At 44.1% G+C, this 21,205-nt stretch overlaps 1 long non-coding RNA gene across 1 annotated transcript in view; it reads left to right on the top strand.

Annotated features, from left to right (window-relative positions):
* The window catches only part of LOC138752744 (uncharacterized), a 52,539-nt gene extending 33,515 nt beyond the window's left edge, over positions 1-19,024 (top strand). Inside the window, exons 2-4 of the long non-coding RNA XR_011350892.1 lie at positions 9,616-9,777; positions 10,649-10,874; positions 18,623-19,024. This is a non-coding gene — a long non-coding RNA (uncharacterized lncRNA). The remainder of the gene's footprint in view (positions 1-9,615; positions 9,778-10,648; positions 10,875-18,622) is intronic.
* The last annotated feature ends 2,181 nt before the right edge of the window (positions 19,025-21,205 follow it).

The following is a 21,205-nucleotide window of genomic DNA, read 5'->3' as shown; positions in this document are numbered from 1 at the left end:
TTCTGGGCGGATTATTCCTAGGAAACAAGTGAGGGAAGACGAGTATAAGCTTTATTACCACATACCCAGAATAATCCATTTGGGGAAACTCCATACCCCCTTTCCCAAACTCTTTTAAGAACGGGATTTGATTGGTATGGTCCTGTGATGGTGGAAGTGGTACAATTCCAAAACTGAATACTGCTATTAGACAGGGGTAGGCAATTAGTTTTAAAAACAGTGGATAAGAACCAAGTCTGGGGTTTAGGAAACCAAGTGAAAATACCAGGCGAAATGCGAATCCATACAGCCTTGCAGGGACTTTCTCCTACTGGGTATTTGCCGGCTCGTGAGAGACAATAAAAACCAGAGGGGACGTTAGAGAGAGACCAAGTTTCTCTTGATCTCGTTCGGTTAGTTGTCCAAATTCGGGAAATCATGGTCAATGAATTGAGGGGCTCCCCCCACCAAGGCCATTGCTCTGACATCCGTGGACCCCCGCAGACCCAACAATTGGTTACATTAAAAGTTCCTGCAATTTTAGTTGCCAGATCTACAAAAAGGTTATCTCCCCCAACTGCATTACCGAAACTTACATGGTTATTTGGATGGACTCGAACTAAGTCCGGCTGTTTTAAAGGGACAGGCATTTTCGAGTGTGGAGTGTAACTTTTCATTGGAACAGTACGCTGGTGTATGCAAAACCAGAGTCCATCAGGGCATGGTGGGCTTGAGTCACCCTTCCAACCGTTAAGAGGGAAAGGAGTGGTATTAGGAATCTGTATATAATGACCCATATTATTTCCTTCTTTTTCCACACAAGGGGTATATGGATGTTGGGTGGTATTTTCTGCCCAGCATTTCTCAGGAACTGAGGTATGGGAAATGAAATTACCTTCCTTTCTTCCCCAAATGTGGTCCTGAAACAGGACCACTGTGTCTCTGCATTTCTTTCATTTCACACCTGATAAAGACATAGGCAAACTAAGAAAAATCAAAGAACATAACAATAACATTGTGAATTAAGTCTTTTTGCGAAATCGTAAGGTAAGAGGTTTTTCTCCAGGAACACAAGTCCAATCTGAGTTCGTATCAGGGTCCTGAGGCGCCTCTACAGGTCCCTTAAATCTGGATGCGTGTGTCCACCCCTTCTCTCTTGTTCGTGCTGCAGCCTCTGTAGTTAAGAGAACTTGGTATGGACCTTCCCACTGGGGCTGGAGTTTTTCAGTTTTCCAGGTCTTGATGAGAATCCAGTCTCCTGGTTCCACTTTGTGTAAAGAAAAGTCTAAAGGCGGTGTTTGTGCCAATAGTCCTCTCTTTCGTAAATCTGCAAGAGAGCGTGACAGTGCCTGTAAATAGTTCCTAACAAATATATCCCCTTCCCCCAAGGTGGGACACCCCTCAACTGTACTCCAGAAGGGAAGCCCAAACATCATTTCATAAAGGGACAGCCCTACATCTTTTCGTGGGGCAGTACGAATTCTCAATAAAGCCAGGGGCAGACACTTTATCCAAGGCATTTTAGTTTCCACCATTAACTTTGTCAATTGCATTTTTAGTGTTCCATTCATACGTTCAACCCTTCCTGAGCTTTGTGGATGCCAAGGGGTATGTAATTTCCAAGAAACCTGTAATGCATTACAAATCAATTGCTGGATTTTTGAAGAAAAATGTGGACCCCTGTCTGAGTCTATAGAATCCATTATACCATATCTGGGGATTATCTGCTCTAGGAGGAGGCGAGCTACTGTAGAGGCTGTAGTATTTATTGTTGGGAAGGCTTCCACCCATCGGGTAAAGTGATCTATTATCACCAACAGATATTTCCATCTTTGGACTTGAGGTAACTCTGTGAAGTCGATCTGGATACGTTGAAAAGGGCGTATGGCTAATGGTTGACCTCCCATGGTCCCTGTCCTCATTACCTTCTTATTAATTTTTGTGCATAGGTAACAATTCTGCACCTCCTGTTGGGCCAAGGTGTAGATTCCCTTACACACATATTCTCGAAGCACTGTGTCACATAAGGCTTGGGTGCCCCAGTGGCTCTGATGATGCAGGTGTTTTAAAATATTGCGAGTTATTTCTTTATTTAGAACCATTCTTCCATCTGGTGTCTTCCATGTTCCATCAGGCAACTGGCTTGCGCCCAGCTGATCCATGTCCTTTTCTTCCTTAGCAGTGAAAATGGGAGCTTTCTTTATGCCTTGCCTTATTGGGATTAAGGTCAGCAAACGGACTTCTTGTTGCATGGCTGCTCTTTTGGCTTCTTCATCAGCCAGTCTGTTTCCAATTGCTGTCGGGTTATCTCCCCTCTGATGGCTTGGTATGTAGACCACTGCTATTTCCTGGGGTAATGTCAAGGCTTCTAAAGTCAGAGTAATCATCTGTTCGTGTGCCAATTCCTTTCCTCTTGATGTAATTAGACCATGCTCCTTCCAGATCTTACCAAAGGTATGCACTACCCCGTATGCGTATTTGGAATCAGTGTAAATCGTTCCAATTTTCTTTGCCAGTATTCTGAGGGCTCTCTGCAAGGCATATAGTTCACAGGATTGTGCTGACCAGCTTCCGGGTAGTCTCGTGGATTCTACTACTTTCCAAGTATTTCCTTCTATTATAGCATACCCATTTCTTCTCATTCCGTCAACACATCTGGCGGAGCCGTCAATGTAGAATTCATATCCTTCTCCCAGCGGAGTATCGCAAAGGTCTTCTCGGGTCTTGGTCTGAAGATCTGTCAACTCGACACAGTCGTGCTCCACCTCTCTCTCTGTTTCACTGCCGTATAAAAACTGAGCTGGGTTGCAGCTATTAATCTTTGCAAACTGTAGATCTTCTCCGACCATTAAAATGGTTTCATACTTTAATATGCGAGAATCAGTCAGCCATCGATGGGCAGTTTGTGTTAATAAAACACTCACAGAATGGGAGGTGTACACAGTCATCTTTCCTCCAAAAGTAAGTTTACGTGCTTCCTCTACCAACAGAGCAGCAGCCGCTACTCCCTGGATACACGTCGGCCATCCGCGAGACACTGGGTCCATCATTTTGGAAAGGAAAGCCACTGGGTGTCGCTGACCACCTTTTTCCTGTGTTAAAACTCCCACAGCTGTTCCTTGGTTATGAGTGACAAATAGCTGGAAGGGCTGTTTTAAAGAGGGCAGAGTGAGTACTGGGGCTCGTGGCATGCTTCAAGTCCTCGAACCATCCCTCCTCCTCCTGGGTCCATTTCAATGGATATTCATTTTCATTTGTCAAGCTGAGTAGTCCTCTATCCATAACCTACAGTAACCTAAGAGTCCCAGGAATTGTCTTATTTCCTTCTTATTACGGGGTAACGGCATTCTAGTGATTCCCGCAATCCGTTCAGGGGTAATCCGTTTCTGTCCTTTACTTATCTGGTGTCCCAGATATATCACAGTTCTCTCAACAAACTGTAACTTGTTCCTGGACACCCGTAGACCCTTTTTCCCCAGATAATTCAAGAGTCTAATGGTATCTCCCCTCATTTTTTTGTTCCTTGGGTCCTGATAATAGTAAATCGTCCACATACTGCATTAGTTGGGAATCATCAGATTGTGGATAGTCCACCAGGATTTGTTCTAGCATTTGTCCAAACAGGTTTGGAGATTCAGTGAACCCTTGGGGCAATACAGTCCACCGAAACTGTCTCCGTCTACCTGTCCATGGATTTTCCCATTCAAACGCAAACATATCTCTACTTTCCTCTTCTAATGGACACGTCCAGAAGGCATCTTTCAAGTCGATAACACTAAACCACTCATGGTCTGGGGGAATCCGACTCATAATAGTATAGGGATTAGGCACCACTGGGTGGCGGGTCTGAACAATAGCATTCAAACTTCTTAGATCCTGAACTAGGCGATAGGATCCATCTGACTTTTTCACTGGGAGTATAGGGGTGTTATAAGGTGACATGCATTCTTCTAATAGTCCGTCTCGTATTAGAGTCTCAATTACCGGCTGTAGCCCTTTTCTCCCTTCCAAAGAAATAGGATACTGACGTTTCCTTACCGGCTGATGACCTGGTATTAATGTGACATGTAAAGGTGGGATGTCCAGACCTCCTCGATTTCCCTCCTTATACCAGACTCTCTCGTCAATCTGCCGTTCATCCTCTTCCTTTAAAGCGCAGAGGTGGACTCGCACTTCTCCGTCCACAGGGAGAGCACCCAAACCTAGGAGAGCCTGTAAGTCCCTTCCTAGGAGGTTAAATCCAGCCGACGGTAATAACAAGAGGTCTTGTACCCCTTCTCTTTCTTCCAGTTTCACTGTTACTTGGGGAATTATTGATACCATTCTGGGAGCCCCTTCTATCCCAAATTGTCAAATTACTTTTTACAGGCTCAGTTCCGATTGGCACAGTTATTACGCTACTTCGTTCCGCTCCTGTGTCCACCATAAACACCACCTCTTCTCCCTTGGGAACAATTTTTAGTTTTACCAGGGGTTCCCTCTTATATTTGGTCCCTAACATTTGGAACCCCTGACACCCCTAATCTTCTTCCATAAGTTCAAGGGCACGCAATTCCCTCTTGTATCGGGGGCATTCCCTCTTAAAGTGTCCTTCCTCATTGCAGTAATAGCACTTAACGAACCTCCGGGGTCTTCCGTCTCTTGGATATCTTGAATTGTTTAGAGGAAGGTTTTGTTTTCTTTCCCCTCTGGATTCAGCATTCATCTGTCGGATAGTCTGTACCATAACCTTTGTCGCCCTCTTTTGATCTTCTTCTTCTCTCTGCACATATACTTTTTGCGCCTTTTTTAACAGGTCACTTAGGGGTTTTTCTCTCCAGTCCTCCTCCTTTTCTAGTTTCTTTCTAATGTCCTGCCATGATTTGGAAACAAATTCAATTCGAATAAGCTGTTCACCCATTGGTGTACTAGGGTCCACGCCAGCATACTGTTGGACATTCTTTCTCACCCTCTCCAAAAAATCAGTAGGGGACTCGTCTTTCCCCTGGTGGTTCCCAAATGCCTTGGTAAAATTGTGACCCTTTGGCACAGCCTCCCGTATCCCTTTAATTGTCCGCTCTCTATATTGTCTCATACTTGCCAATCCCTTGGGTGTTCGTTTGTCCCACCTGGGTTCATTTAAGGGATATTTTTGTTCATGGGGTCTGGGGTCCCCAGGTTGTTCATATTCCCACATGAGGAGGGCAGCCCGTCGAATCATCTGCCTCTCCTGGGGTGAGAATAATGTTCCCATTATTGCCTGCATCTCTTCCCACGTATATGTGTTTGGTCCCAGGAATTGGTCGAGCTGTTCAGCCAGTCCTATAGGATCTTCCAATAACTTTTTCATTTCTTTCTTAAATCCCCGCACCTCTGTACTAGTTAGGGGAACATTCACATATCCCGTTCCCCCTCCCGGTCCTCCCATAGGAACTTCTCTCAGGGGATTTAGGTTTATTGAAAACTTTGATGGTCCTGGACCAGTCTGGGATCTTGTCCAGGGTCGGTTTACCGGTGGAAGTTTAGGGACCGACTCCCTTAATTCATCCTTTTTTTCCCGGCCCCCTTCGGGGCAATCAGATTCATCACCTTTCCCCTCCGGTAATGAGCTTTCCTCAGGCGCAGTAGGCACCGGGGGAATATAAGGAGGGGGAAGGTTGTCCAGAGGTTCCCATTTCTTTTCTCCCGCTACCCTCAATTTAAAACATTCTGTTAAGGATCCTGGCCAGGGAACCCAACAAAATGCATACGCTGACTCTTCTTGATTCACCTTTGGTCTCGAATTTACATATATGTTTAATGCTTGTCTAACCCAATCCTCATCAGATCCAAATTTCGGCCACCAGACCGAGGAACCTTTAATAGGTTGTTTCGACCAAAGGAGACAATATTGGACCATCTTTTTCTTGTTTTTGTCTTGATATCTTTTACTATCCCAATTTTCAAACATTCTCCCCAAAGGGCTGTCAAGGGGAACTCCCAGGAATTGTCCTGAATTTTCAGACGAGCCCTTAGATTTTGATCCTCCCATTCTCCCACCTAGATCTGTTTATCGTTGCTGAGGACCCTCTCGTTCTGGACCCTACTCCCTTCTTCTCAGACGCCTCGTCGGAGGTACTGTCCCTCCTTCGGTTACCGCTGAGGTTTTCCTGGGGTTGACCCCTCTCTTCTCGGCACTTCGTCGGAGGTGCTGTCCCTCCTTCGGTTACCGCCGAGGTTTCCCTGGGGTCTATCCTAGAGTCCCGCGACAGGGTCCTCACGCTACGACAAAAGATCTATACCTGATCTATTACGTTAGGTTTTTATCCAAACAGGTGTATCCCGTTACACCTGTTACCCAATCCCCACACCACAATCGTAAGTCGTCACTTACCGGTGTCTTCCCAGGGATTGAACCGTCACCCTTCTCCTCTCCGTCTTGTCGTGTCACCTTGTCCGGATACCACTCGCTCAAGCCGCCCGAAGCGACGAGCAAGGGACTAGGAGCCGCTGAACTCAGCGGGGTGCACCGCCTCCGATGTCCCTCTTCTCGCCTCCCCTCACGGCCGGAGTGTAGATCCCGGACGAGCCCCCATTTGTCAGAAATAAAACTTTTCACACATGAGTCTCTTTAAAATTGATGACACGACAAGCTTTATTTACAAGTCTGCAGAGTTGGACTCAACTGGTTTCTCACCAGTTAAGCCCCGATACATACAGTGCATTGATTTTTATACCCTTATTGTTTGCCCTTCCCCTTCTTATTAATACTGTTTTAATTGGTTAGTATTACAAAAGCATTCTAAGTATAACTGTATTTTTAATTATCACGTTCGTTACGTACGCTGTGAACTCTACATACACTAAATTCTGTTTCTCACCCTTCTTATCAATCCTTTGTCTCCTGCATGTCTCTCACTATGACCATGAAAAGATAGGTTTAAAAAAACATATTCAGCAGATCCTTTTGTCCTTGACTGCTAGTAAACTCCCTGTCCGTTCTGGCTTCCCTGTTTATGATTAATCATCACATTTTAACTTAAGTCGTTTTAACCTAAATTCTCTATATAACAACAGGGATACCTGTCTATCCTACTTTAATTCAAAGCTGTCCACACAATTATTTGTTTCATATTACACATGTAGACAACCCAGGTCATATTCTACTCCACAATAGGATGATTCTTGATATTCCTTGAGAAGCCAACTCACAAGCAAATCATTACTTCTTGAGTCAGTGAGCGGATTGGCTGATTTCATTTATGGTGGTTTCTACCTTCCCTCTCTACCCCCTGAGAACTTAATTAACCTTCTTCTTCCTAATGGCCTTGCTCAGCTTATCACATTCCTATAAGGCACACATGTCAAACTCTGGCCCGCAGGCCAAATTTGGCCCGCGATATAATTATATTTGGCCCGCAAGATCATATCAAAAATTAGAGGTGGCCCGCTGGCTGCCACGTCAGTATAGCGCATGCACAGTAACCGCTGTGTCCCAGGGTGAGAGAGAGAGAGAAAAATCCTGGTCCTTGAAAAGTAGTGGTGGGTGATTTTATAAACACGCTGTCGTGTCCCCCCGCCCACCCCACCACCGCAGCGCGGCCTGGCCGGTGTCAGGGGAAGCCAAGGCCGCTTCCCAGCACCCGGAACCCCAGTGGCACAGCGTTTCTTGGAGCTGCAGATGGAGTCGGGACGCCGGAGGGAAGATTGGGGCTCCCCGCCGGGCGATGGGGGCGTCAGCCGCTGTCTGCCCTGCGCCTTCCCACCGGACCAGCGGCGGGTGCCCAGAGTACACGTGGAGAGCGAGGCTGGTCGGGCAGGTAGGGTGGAACCCCCCCCCCCGCCAATCTCGGGAGTGGCGTGGGCTGGATCGGGATTAGCCATGCTCACCTGCTCCTCCATCGCTGACCGGGATCCCAGCGCGGTCCTGAGCACAGAGACTGCCCTGGAAAGGTCCTGGGACACCGGCACGGAAAGAAAAGGGGGTCCAGGAGAAACTCTGCAGGTCAAGGGGGGTCCAGGAGAAACTCAGCAGGTCAAGGGAGGTCCGGGAGAAACTAAGCAGGTCAAGGGGGGTCCGGGAGAAACTCAGCAGTCAAAGGGGGATCCGGGAGAAACTCAGCAGGTCAAAGGGGGATCCGGGAGAAACTCAGCAGGTCAAAGGGGGGTCTGAGAGAAACTCAGCAGGTCAAGGGGGAGGGGTCTGGGAGAAACTCAGCAGGTCAAAGGGGGATCCGAGAGAAACTCAGCAGATCAAGGGGGAGGGGTCCAGGAGAAACTCAGAAGGTCAAGGGGAGGGGGTCCGGGAGAAACTCAGCAGGTTAAGGGGGGTCTGGGAGAAACTCAGCAGGTCAAGGGAGGTCCGGGAGAAACTCAGCAGGTCAAAGGGGGATCCGGGAGAAACTCAGCAAGTCAAGGGAGGTCCGGGAGAAACTCAGCAGGTCAAGGGGGTTCCGGCAGAAACTCAGGGGGGGCCTGACCTCGCCAGGACCGTTGCCCACTCCCCCTCCCTGCCGCAGGCCGACCCGCGACTCACGGTGACGGGGCCGCTGATCCGCCGAGATGCCGCCCTGCAGCGAGAGCCAATGCCCCCGCACTGTCGTTGTCCAACCCGATCGCCTGCAAACCCCGCCCTCCCGCACACAGGCCTGAGTAAGTGTTATGAACTTTAATCTCAGGATAAAACGATCTTCCAATAGTTTCATGTCACAGTGATCAATATATTCCTGGTTAAAAATGGTCCTGCACCTGGATACAAGCTCATTAGGCATAAAACTTGAAAAGTGTGTAAATCAAAGGATATCTGTACCAATGGAAAAAGGGCATGGCAAATAACCCTGCTAGAATTCATGCCCACAATCAGTCACCCATTTGATTGTTTCAGGAATCATGTTATTCTCCCACATTCTCAATAGCCCTCAGATTTTACTATTCAACAGCACACTAGCAACATTTGACAAATCCTCTATAGAGAAATATTATTTATTGAATATTTTATTTCTCATTTGTTAATGCTTCAGGAAAGAGTTTATCCAAAAAATATTATTAAACATTTATTTTAATAAGAAAAAGTTTAACATTACATATGTTGAAAAAAGAGAAAACATGCAGATGTTGAAAATTTTCAATAAACATTTAGTTCGGCCCTCGACTTAGTCCAAGTTTTTTATTTTGGCCCTCCGTGAATTTGAGTTTGACACCCCTGCTATAAGGGTTTAGCCAAGCTTTTTAAATCCTTCTGAAATGTGCACAACATAATATGTCTTGCAGTGCAAGATCAATGAGCTGTATTGTTTAGAAAATATACTGCTTCATATTTGGTTAAAACATAACTAAGGGTAATTAATGGTGTGATTAGAGACCTTGAAGCACTCTGAATGACATTCTTTAGTTTTAAATTTTGCTGAGAGCAAGGAATACTTGTGTGGAAAAGAGATAATTAAACTGGCAGAAATGGTCCATATTCTGAGATCCAGTCTAGAAGGAGGTGCAGAAGGATCAAAATCAGGATTGCCGAACTGGGAATTAGCTTCTTCCTGAAAGCTGTGAGATTGATGATTAGTGTCCTGTACCCGAATAAATATTAAAACATTGGACGTACAGCATAGTAACACGCTCTTTTGGCTTATGAGCCCATGCCACCCAATTGACCTGAACCATCAGTATCTTTTTTTGAAGGATGGGATGAAACCAGAGCCCCCGGGGAAAATCCACACAGTCACAGCGATAAGGTGCAAACTCGATACAGGCAGCACAGCACTCGAATACCAGTCCCAATCACTGGCGCTGCAACAACGCTACGCTAAATGCTACGCTAACCGTGCCACCCAAGATATTTATGTATGTACTTATTTTAAATGATATCTTCATGTATGTATGTGATTATTGTGTACTTCGTATTGTGTGTGTATGTGTATGCAGTGTGGTCTGGTTTTATGTATATATATATATATATATATATATGTATACAGTCAGATGATAATGGACTTGAACTTGAGATTTCATGATCAGTAACTTCATTATCCAGACTTTATAAAATCAATTAAAAATTGATCTTGTGCCCTGTTCATGAATATATTTTTCTTAAAATAAAGACTCATTACAGGACCTTAGTCTGGCAAGACCCATAACCTGCATAGTTCAAGATTTAAGATTACTTTATTGTCATGTAATAAAACAGAAAATGTGATATTAGAGGAAATTTCTCTTAGTCTATGGTAAGGCAGAAAGATTCACTTTCAGTAAAAATTGCCAGGCACCACTTACAGCCAGAGAAAGAAAAGAAAAAGAGAGTCCCCCCAGGGTCATGAAACATCCATGGCTTTGCCTCCAGTGCCCATGAAGCCACACAGCTTCCAATCCGAACCATCAGTAACCTGAGCTCAAAATGCACACCTCCAACATGATCAGGAAGCATCCGCCGCCCTCTCTCATCTCAGTTCTGATACCTGGTACCCCTTCAGCCAGTCTCCAGCAGACTGCATCCTGGCGTTAGTCCTCTGACCATATCCTATGTTAGTGACTCACCTTGAGTCACTAACAGCCCCTCTCCTGTGTGTTCTTCAGTTTCAGAGTCCCTCACTGATTTGCCACTGTGGTCACCATCCTGTGGATCATCTCCTCTGCTTCTGCTTCTCAAATGGGTGGGGGTGGGGGGGGTGGTGGGTGTTCATTGCCAAAATTAATCCTGGTGCTGATTGACATTCTGCAGCCTGTTCTGTTTTTGACGTTGCTGGGGCTATCTGACAGCTTTAATATCCAGTGAGCTCATGTGGCAGGACATCACTACATATCAAGACTATTCGTGTGTGGAGCTGGAAATTTATCAGCAAAGCTGCACTCCATTATGCAATGCTTGGATGATTAGTTGGAAGGTAGCCTCCCATCAGAAGATGCAGCCCCGAATAATGGTGGAAGGAACAGCATGATCAAAGAAGGTAAGCTTTTATGGTGAAAGAGTGCTCAAAATGAAATCTTGCTTTCAGTGGCAATTGGCTGCTTTGATGATTTTCGGGCCCCTAAAATGCCGGCTTATAGAGAAGAATGCATGTACAAGATCAAAGAGCTGTAGTGATTCATACAATGAGCAACAGTGCATCTGGTTACAAAAACAACTAAGGATTTTTAAGGGTGTGAATAAAGTCCTTGAAGTCACCTGCCCTCATTTTATTCATACCTTAATGAAGGGCTCAAGCTGAAACATTGGTTTGTATCATTATCTTTGCTTTCAAAACTACGTTGTTTGAAATGCTGTTTCTCTAGCATTGGAGGTTTTACTCCATTCACTCCGTATGCAGATTTTTGTGTTTAACTCTCAGCTAATTAAACTGTCCTTAAGATTCAAATTTAGTTTTTTTTTGTTTTGACCAGACAAACGATGGCTGCAGAAAACTGGTCATTAAACTGGAAGAAAGTATGAAATTGGAATCATACTCTACTCATTTAAAAATAAAGTATACACAGTTATGTGCAGAGCCATTAAGTTCAGTCTAAACCGAATGACTAAGAAAACCTTGCATGTAATTCCAGGTTGCTTTGTACTGCCTTAAAACTGGGTGTCTTCCTTTTGTGTGCTCTTGACTCATTGACCCAGCTCTTGCATGACAACCAACCGAGCTGCTAGCCAACTGCTACCTGCATGGGCCCCAGCTATGCCTACCTTTTTGTTGGCTACGTGGAGCAATGCATGCTATAAGCCTACACAGGCAAGGCTCCCCAACTCTTCCTCTGCTTCATCAACGACTACATTAGAATCAGAGCCAGCACCCATTCAGGGAACTGGTTCTTCTCACAGGCAATGAGAACGCTGAACATCTAAAGGAACTGCTCACTCTAACCAGCCGAGACTCTCATATTCCTGAGACAATATTTTGTGGTGGCCTGCCACTGCAGCAATTGAGCTGGCTCTCTGGATGGTGAGCGCAACCAAAGGCCAGCAGCCCATGCAGTGGCACTGGCCCCAACAAGTGAACTGGTGCATGCATGGCAAGGACAGCTTAAAGGTCAGCGATTCTAAAATGGCGCTGGTCTTGCTACGCAACCAACAGACAGGGACAGTGCACGGGGAAGAAGAGTATTGTTATGCCGGAAAGTACCCACGTGTGAGAAACCCGCTTTTGTTATACATGTTGTGACGTCGGCTAAGGGGAGCCACAGTGAGAACAACGCAAGATTAAAAATCAGACCTGAGTCATAATAAAACTCAGAGTTTAAACTAACTATACTCTGTGTGTGTGTGTGTGTGTGTGTGTGTGTGTGTCTTCTTTCGAGTAGCACGCAGCTACAATTTATTTATTTATTTGTATAGATGAATAATTGACCTGCATATATATTGTTTGTCTGTATATGTGTTAGGTCTGGTTGTGTGTCTGCGTGTTTTGCATTGAGGACCGGAGAATGCTGTTTTGTCAGATTGTACTTGTACAATCAAATGACAATAAACTTGACTTGAGAAAATAAATGTCAAAGAACAAATAGATAAACATTCATAGTTGCAGCCGGAACAATAAATAAAGAAATGACATTTCAGTATTGCAGGCAGAACCTTTGGTGGTTTAGGTAGTGCAGGAAGGTTCAAAAGCATGATATCTATTTGGAAAAAAAACCCTAGACGTGATGGATTTCAGGCTACTGTATTTTCTTCCTGAAGATAACAGAGAGAAGATGTTATGACAAGGGTGAGTGGGTCCTTCATAATATTTGCTGCCTTCCTGAGGTGGCATCTCACATAAATGTTTTCAATGGACTGGAATTCAGTATCCATGGTGTATTTGGCTACGACTCCCACTTAACCAGGCGGGCAGACCGTTTGCCCTTTTCTCCCATACTATACAAGGCCATGAGCTTTGGAATCCATCAGTGGAGAAAGAGGCTCAAGTCATTGTAGAGACCATAAGGCACTGGAGACATTACCTGCCCAACAGAAAATTTACACTGCTCACCAAACAGGGATCGGTGGCATTTAGGTTTAATAATGCAAAAAGGGGAAAAGTAAAGAATGACAAGATTACTAGGTGGAGGATCGAACTCTCTACCTAAAATTACGATGTAGCATACAGGCCAGGTACTCTCATTGAACCTCCAGAAGCCCTGTCAAGTGGAGGTTGTGCCTCTGCACACACTGACCAGTTATGGACACTGCTCAATGACCTTTGCCACCCAGGCATCACCTGCATGGCTCATTTTGTCAAGGCACGCAACCAGCCTGACAACATTGAGGACATCAGGGAAATGACCAGGTCCTGCCAGGCCTGCGCGGAGTACAAGCCGCACTTCTACTGCCCTGACAAAGTGCACCTGATAAAGGCATCCTACCCCTTCGAATGACTCAGTGTCGATTTCAAGGGTCTCCTCTCTTCCACCAACAGAAATATGTACCTTCTCAATATCGTCGACAAGTATTCAGGTTTTCTGTTCTCCATCCCCTGCCCAGATATGACCACCACCATGGTCATCAGGGCTTTGCAGTCTATTTTCACCCTGTTCAGGTATCCCAGCTATATTCATAGCAACTGGGGCTCATCATTTATGAGTGAAGAGCTACACCAGTACCTGCTCATAAGGGACATCGCCTCAAGCAGGACAACTAATTACAACCCCTGGGGGAACAGGTAGGTTGAAAAAGAGAATCCAACTTATGATGCAAGAAAGTACCAGGCATAGGTTTTGAAAGAAGCTATGTGAAAAGTTGTTGAGGCTATTTGCTAAAACCCACCTTCTCCCATCCCTCTGACTCAACTGCCAGATTAACCTGTCCTGCATGGTTTCTCATCATTCTTCTGGCCTTGTTCAATACCAGGATAGTATGGAACTAGGAAACAGGAGGAACCCAGAAGTTCCATTCTATCAAGCCACTACTTTTTAGAAGCAACTAACAAAGAATTGCTGGATGAACTCAGCAGGTCAGGTAACATAATGGTCAGTCAATTTTCTGAGTCTGAACCCTTTATCAAGGCTAAGATGAAAAGGCCAAATTATTTGTTCCTACATCTCACCTTTCACCTCCATCCAAGCTCACAATCAGACCTTACTGATAAGGCAGAGCTTTACATGCAAATCATCTAACCTTATCTACTGCATTTAGTGTACCCAGTGTGACCTCCTCTACAGTGATGAGACCAAACACAAGAAGCACTTTACCAAGCATTTACACTCTGTTTGTGAGTCTAAGCTTGTTTCCTGTAGCAATGATTTTAACACCTCCAGTGACATGTCTGTTTTTGTCATCATCCATTTTCAGGGTGAGGTCAAATGCAACTTGAGAAACAAAACTTCATATTCCTCCTGGACAACCTTAAACCCAATGACCTTCAAAGTTGAAATTTTGAGAATACAGAATTTGTATGTTCCTTTTTTGATTAATGACAAAGTAAACAGACTGGGTTTTTGAAGAATATTGGGGATCTGGTTCAGAAGAAGAGAGAGGTGTATAGCAAGTATAGGCCACATGAAGCAAATTAGGTACTTAAGGTGTATAAAAAATGCAAGAAAAAGCTCAAGAGCGAAATCAGGAAGGTTAGAAGAAGACATGAGGTTGGTTTGGCAGACAATGTGAAGGAAAATCCTAAAGGTTTCTACAGGAATATTAAGACCAAAATGATAGTCAGAGACACAATTGGTCCCCTTGAAAAGATAGGTGAGGTCTTAAATGGGTGTTTTTTTTTTTGCTTCCATATTTACTCAGGAATCTAAAGAAATAAAGAAAACAAGCAGTGAGGTCATGGAAGCTATACAGATTAAAGAGGAGGAGGTGCTTTCTGACTTAAAGCAAATAAGGTGGATAAATCCCAAAGACTTGACAATATATTCCCTTGGACTTTGAGAGAGGCTAGAGTAGAAATTGCAGAGGCTCTGGCAGAAATATTTAAACTATTCCTAGCCAAGGGAGTGGAGCCAAAGGATTGGAGGGTAGTTTATGTTGTTTCGTTACTTAAAAAAAGCTCTGAAAGTAACCCTGGAAATATAGACCAGTGAGCTTGATGTTAGTTGTAGCAAGTTATTGGAAGGTGTACTTAGGGATTGGGTTTACAAATATTTGGATAGCCAAGGACTGATTAGGGATAGCTTTGTTTAACCTATCTGACAGAGTTTTTTGAAGAGGTTACGAGGGAAGTTGATGACTGTGGATGTTGTCTACGTGGACTTTGGTAAGGCCTTTGACAAGGTCCCACATTGGAGGTTAATCAGAACGGTTCAGACACTAGATATTCATGGGGAGATAGTCATCTGGATTCATCATTGAAGCCAAAGATTGGTGGTAGATGATTGCTTCTCAGACTGGAAGCCTGTGATGAATGGTGTGCCTCAGGTATGTCAGGGATGGGACCATTGTTGTTTGTCATCTATATCAATGAATTGGATGATAATGTGGTAAATTGGATCAGCAAATGTGTACATGACACCAAGATTGGAGGTGTTGTGGACAGTGAAGAAGGTTTTCAAAGCTTGCAGAGGGATCTGGACCAGCTGGAAAAAATGCTATAAAAAATGGCAGATGGAATTTAATGAAGACAAATGTGAGGTGTTGCATTTTGAAAGGATAAACCAAGAAAACTTTTGAAAACTTCTACAGGTGTACTGTGGAGGGCATTCTGGATGGTTGCATAACTGCCTGGTACAGATAAAGCTCCAGAGGGTTGTTAACTTGGCCTGTGATGCCAGACTTCATTCCATCAAGGATATGCATAAGAGATGGTGTCTGAAGAAAGGAGTCTCTATCCTCAAGTACTCGCACCACCCAGGTCATGCCCTCTTCACTCCGCTACCATAGGGAAAAAGGTGCATGAGCCTAAAGGCAAGCACTCAACAGCACAAGGACAGCTTCTTCTCTGTTGCATCAGATTCCTGAATGATCAGAGAACCAAAGACACTGCTTCACTTTGTCCTTACATGCACAATTTTTATATTTTTTTTGTAAAGTGGTTTATATGAACGCTGCCACAAAACAACAAATTTTGTGACTTGTTCATGACAATAAATTATGATTGTAATTCTTAAAGGACAAACTTGGTAAATGATGGGGCACTGAGGAGTGCAGTAGAACAGAGGGATCTGAGAATACAGATACATAGTTCCCGGAAAGTCGCGTCACAAGAAGATAGGGTTCTAAAGAGAGATTTTGAAATATTGACCTTCATAAAGCAAGGTATTGGATATAGCAGTTTGGATGTTATAGTAAAGTTATACAAGACATTGGTGAGTCAAATTTGGAGTATTGTATGCAGTTTAGGTCACCTAACTAGAGGGAAGATATCAATAAGATAGAAAGAGTGCAGAGAACATTTATTAGGATATTGTCTGGACTTCAGGAACTGAGTTACAGGGGAAGGATTAAACAGGCAGGAGAATGAGGGGAGATTTTATTTAAAATTATGAGGGGGATAGACAGATAAATATAGGTAGGCTTCTTGTACTGAGGATAGATGAGGTATAAACCAGACGATATGGGTTAAGAGTGAAATGGAAAAGTTTAGACTTTTAGATGGAACATAAGGGGGGACTTCTTCACACAGACAGTGGTGGGAGTGTCGAGCTGCCATCGGAAGTGATGAATGTGGGCACAGTTTTAACTTCTAAGAAGTATTTGGACAAGTACATGGATGGGAGGGGTGTGGAGGGCTATGGTTTGGGTGCAGGTTAGCGAGACTAGGTAGAAAAGGTAGAAGGGCTGAAGGGCCTGATTCCGTGCTGTAATGTTCTATGTTTCTCCAGTTCTACTGCATGAATATTGATTTTTCTAATTTTAGGTAACACCTACCCCTACCTGATTCCATTGTTTCCAGCTCATTTTCAGCTACTTCTGTACATATTTCATTTATCTCCCTTGAACTTTTCTTCTGCCTTGCCCTTAAATTTTTAAACATTTAATTTTTTTTTAGACGTTCATCATGGTTGCAGGCCCTTCTGGTCCCTGAGCCCGTGCCACCCAAATAACCAAACTAACCAACAACCCCCATATGTTTTGAAAGATGGGAGAAAAGCAGAGCAACCGAAGAAAACACACACTGACAACAAGGAGAACATGCAAACTCCTTTGCGACAGCACCTGATTCGAATCAGGGTTGCTTGTAATAGCATTGCACTCACCTTCCTGATGGTTATTCTATCCATCTGTCCTCTGAAGGTGTGAGAGCTGAGGCCTACATCCCAGCTTCTTTCCCCTTTTATATAAGTATTTTTTTTAATCTATCTTCGTCTTAATAAAGGATTTCAACTCAAAATGTCTGATCATTTCCACTCATGGATGCTGCCTAATCTTCTGAGTGTCTCCAGAAATTATTTGCCAAAGATTCAGCATCTTCAGCTTTTATGTTTGAAAGGAGCTTGATTCAGCAGAAACTTTTAAATCACTACTAAAGGTCATCAGTTTGACAAATTATGAAGATAATTGACACTTAGAGGAAGCATGGATAAATTCATAAAAAGTTGACAGTTTCTTGACAATCATGGCTCCTTTACCCTACCATCTTTTCCCTGCCTCAGAAGCCCATGCAAGGGATCCATAAATATCCTCCTCAGTTTTGCCGTGAACTTCACTGAAAACATCCCAAATTACACTCCCTAGTTCCTTCCTAATCCCTTTGTAATTAAACCTTTCCCAATTTAAGATGTTCCCATCTTGTTTACCCTATCGTTGTTGATAGTTATACTAAAGATCAGGGAATTGTGATCTCTGATTCTGAAATTCTCACTCATTAACCAGTAAAACGTTCAATATGGGCTCTCCTGTAGCTGGCTTGTCCACATACTGTTTCAGAAAACCTTCTTGGACATATCTGACAAATTCTGCTCCATTTGAACCTTTTGCCCAATAAAGGTGCCAGGTACTATCAATGAAGATGAAGTCTCCCATGACAATAACCCTGTTATTTTTGCACCATCACAAAATCTACCTACTTATCTGTTCCTGTGGTCTGGGGGCAATTTGGGAGCTTATAGACTACTCTCAATAGAGTGATCACTCCTTTTCTGCTTCTGATTTCCACCCACACTGACTCGGGGGGTGGCCAACCTTAAAAATTTTAATTTATGTTGACAGGGCATTTCAGCCCACGAGTATATACTGGGGATGAACGTTAATTGGGCGGTACGAACTCTTTGGCTGAAATGGCCTGTTACCATGCTGTATGTCTAAATTAAAAATTAAAAGGTGCCCAACCTTTGAGTCAGTGTGGGTGGAAATCAGAAGATGATCCCTCCATTACATTCTCTTTCTACAGCTATGATACTGTCCCTGATTAACAATCCCACCCCAACAGCCCCCGCCCCCTCTTTTACCTCCCTCTCCCTTTTGAAATATCTAACTCATGCTTCACTCAATCCTGTCCTTGTGTCAGCCAAGTCTCTGTAATGGCCACAACACTATAATTCAATGTACTGATCCATGCTCTAAGTTCATCATCCTTATTGGGAATACTTCTCACATTAAAGCACACAACTTTCAATCCATCCAGCTGACTTTATTTATGCTTCATCCACTGTCTGTCCTTCCTTGAAGTCTCACTACACATTGCATCTATTTACCACTATCCACTCTTTCATCTGGCCTAAAACACACATTCCCATTCTCCTACCTGGTTGGTTTAAACCTTCCCCAACATCTGAGGCAAACATGCTCACAAAAATATTGGTCCTTCTCCAGTTCAGATGCAACATGTTCCTTTAATACTGTTCTTACTTTCCCCAGAAGAGATCCTAACGCACCACAAATTTGAACTTCTACATCAGTCATTCCCAAAGTGGGCTGTCCAGGATGGTGACGGCCATGAATGGCGACTTGCTGGGACAGTAACTTCCTGGGATGGTGACAGCCGGGGAGGATTACTGGCTAGGATGGGACCGCTCAGGAAGGTGACCATTCAGGACAGCAACCAGTCAGGACAACAACCGAATGCCTTGGATGGTGAGTGCCCTGGATGGCAACTGGCTGGGATGGGTCTGCTTGGGACGGTGACCATTCTGGATGGTGACCGACCACCTGGGATGGTGACAGCCAGAGGTGGTGACTGGACCATTCAAGACAGGACTGCTTGGGACAGCAACCATTCGGGATGGCAACCGACTGCCTTGGACGGTGACAGCTGGGGATGGTGACTGTAAATTTGTTTACTATAAATTTTATTTGTGAAATGCATATACTTATTTATAGTGTTAGATTAGTTGTTGTTTTAAATTTGCAGTGTGTGTGTGTGTGTGTGTGTGTGTGTGTGTGTGTGTGTGTGTGTGTGTGTGTGTGTGTGTGTGTGTGTGTGTGTGTGTGTGTGTGTGCGTGCGCGCGCGCGCGTGTGTGTCGGGGGGGAGGGGCACGAGGGATGTGGCCTGAGACCCAAGGAGGTAGCAGTCCAAAAAAGTTTGGGAACCACTGCCCTACACCAACTCTGCAGCTACATATTTATCTGCCATAACTTCCTATTCTTGTCCCACTAGCACATGACATAAGCAACAAACCATCCAGAACTTGCTACATTTGACAGCCTGCTTTTTAGCTACCTCCCTAAATCCCTATATTCACGTTTCAGGCCTTCATCCCTTGTCCTATCAATGTTGTTGGTACCAATATATACCACAACATCTGACTACTCACCCTTCCTCTCAAGAATGCCATGGATGTGATAAGAGACAAATCTGACTCTGCCACCCGGCATATTATTCAGTGTATTGAAAACATAGCTCTGGAAACAAAAAAATGTAACAGCCATAATTAATATTCATCTAATATAAAGTTTAGATCATCCATTTCTTTCAGACTCATGTGTACTTCCTCAACTTTGTTCTCCTTATCCTGATTTTCTCCATCGTTGGCAATCATGGTTTCACCAGTCAAACCCTTAAACTCTGAAATTCCCTGCAGTAGCTCTATATCTCTCATTCCCTTACTAAGGCACTTCCTATAATTTACCTCTTCCTCTAAGGTTTTTGTCGTCTGCCTCAATATCTGTCCAGCTGGCTCAGCAACGGACTTTGAGACACTTTGCTATAGAACATAGAACAGGGTCTTCAACTCTCATTGTTGTGCTGAACCATATATTTCTAAGAAAAAGTACTAAACCCTCCCCACCACTTACCTTCCACTTTTCCTTCATCCATGTGCCTGTTGAAGAGTCTCTTAAATACCCTCAATGCTTCAGCCTCCACCACCATCCCTGGCAAGGTATTCCACACTCCCACAAATCTCTGTGGAAAAAACTTACCCCTGATGTCTCCCCTAAATTTCCCTCCTTTCACTTTGTACATATGTCCTCTGGCGTTTATTATTCCTGCCCTGGGAAACAGGTGCTGGCTGTCCACCCTATCTATGCCTCTCAAAATCTTATAGACCCCTATTAAGTCTCCTCTCATCCTTCTAACTTCCAAAGAGAAAACTTCCGCTTCTGCTGACCTTGCCTCATAAGACTTGTTTTTTTTTAAAATCCAGGTAACATCCTGGTAAGTCCTCTGCACCCTCTCCATAGCTTCCACATCCTTCCTATAATGAGGTAACCAGAAAAGACTACATTATTCTAAGAGTGGTCTTATGAGAGATTTGTAGAATTGCAACATGACCTCCCTACTCCTGAACTCAATCCCCTATTAATGAAGCCCAGCATCCCTTAGGCCTTCTTAACTATCCTATCAACCTGTGTAGCAACCTCGAGGAATGTGTGAATTTGAACCTCAAAGTCTCGCTGTTCAACCACACTCTTAAGTAACCAACCATTAACCCTGCACTCAGCCTTCTGTTTTGTTCTTCCAAAATGAATCACCTCACATTTATCTGGATTGAATACAATCTGCCATTTTTCCACCCATCTCTGCAACCTGTCCAAATCCTCTTACAGCCTTTGACAACCTTCAGCTCCATATACAACTCACCCAATCTTCATGACACCTGCAAACTTACTGACACATCCTTGTACCTCTTCATCCAGGTCATTTACAATAATCACAAAGAGCAGGGGTCCCAGAACAGATCCTTGTGGCACTCCATTAGTCACTGTCCTCCATGCAAAATACGTTCCTTCCACTGCTACTCTCTGCTTTCTTCCTGCAAGCCAATTTTTTTATCCACACAGCCAAGGTTTCACTGATCCTATGCCTCATGTCTTTCTGGATGAGTCTCTCATGTGGGACCTTGTCAAAAGCCTTGCTAAAATCTATGTAGACTACATCTACTGGCCTACCCTCATCAATTTATTTTATTACTCCTAAAAAGAACTCAATTTGGCTCGTGATGCATGAACTTCTCTTCACAAAGCCATGCTGACTATCCTTGAGTAGATTATACTTCTCA

Source organism: Narcine bancroftii, chromosome 2, assembly GCF_036971445.1.
Source record: "Narcine bancroftii isolate sNarBan1 chromosome 2, sNarBan1.hap1, whole genome shotgun sequence".
Taxonomy (NCBI): domain Eukaryota; kingdom Metazoa; phylum Chordata; class Chondrichthyes; order Torpediniformes; family Narcinidae; genus Narcine; species Narcine bancroftii.
The sequence above is the reverse complement of the archived record's forward strand: the minus strand, read 5'-3'. Positions and strand labels throughout refer to the sequence as shown.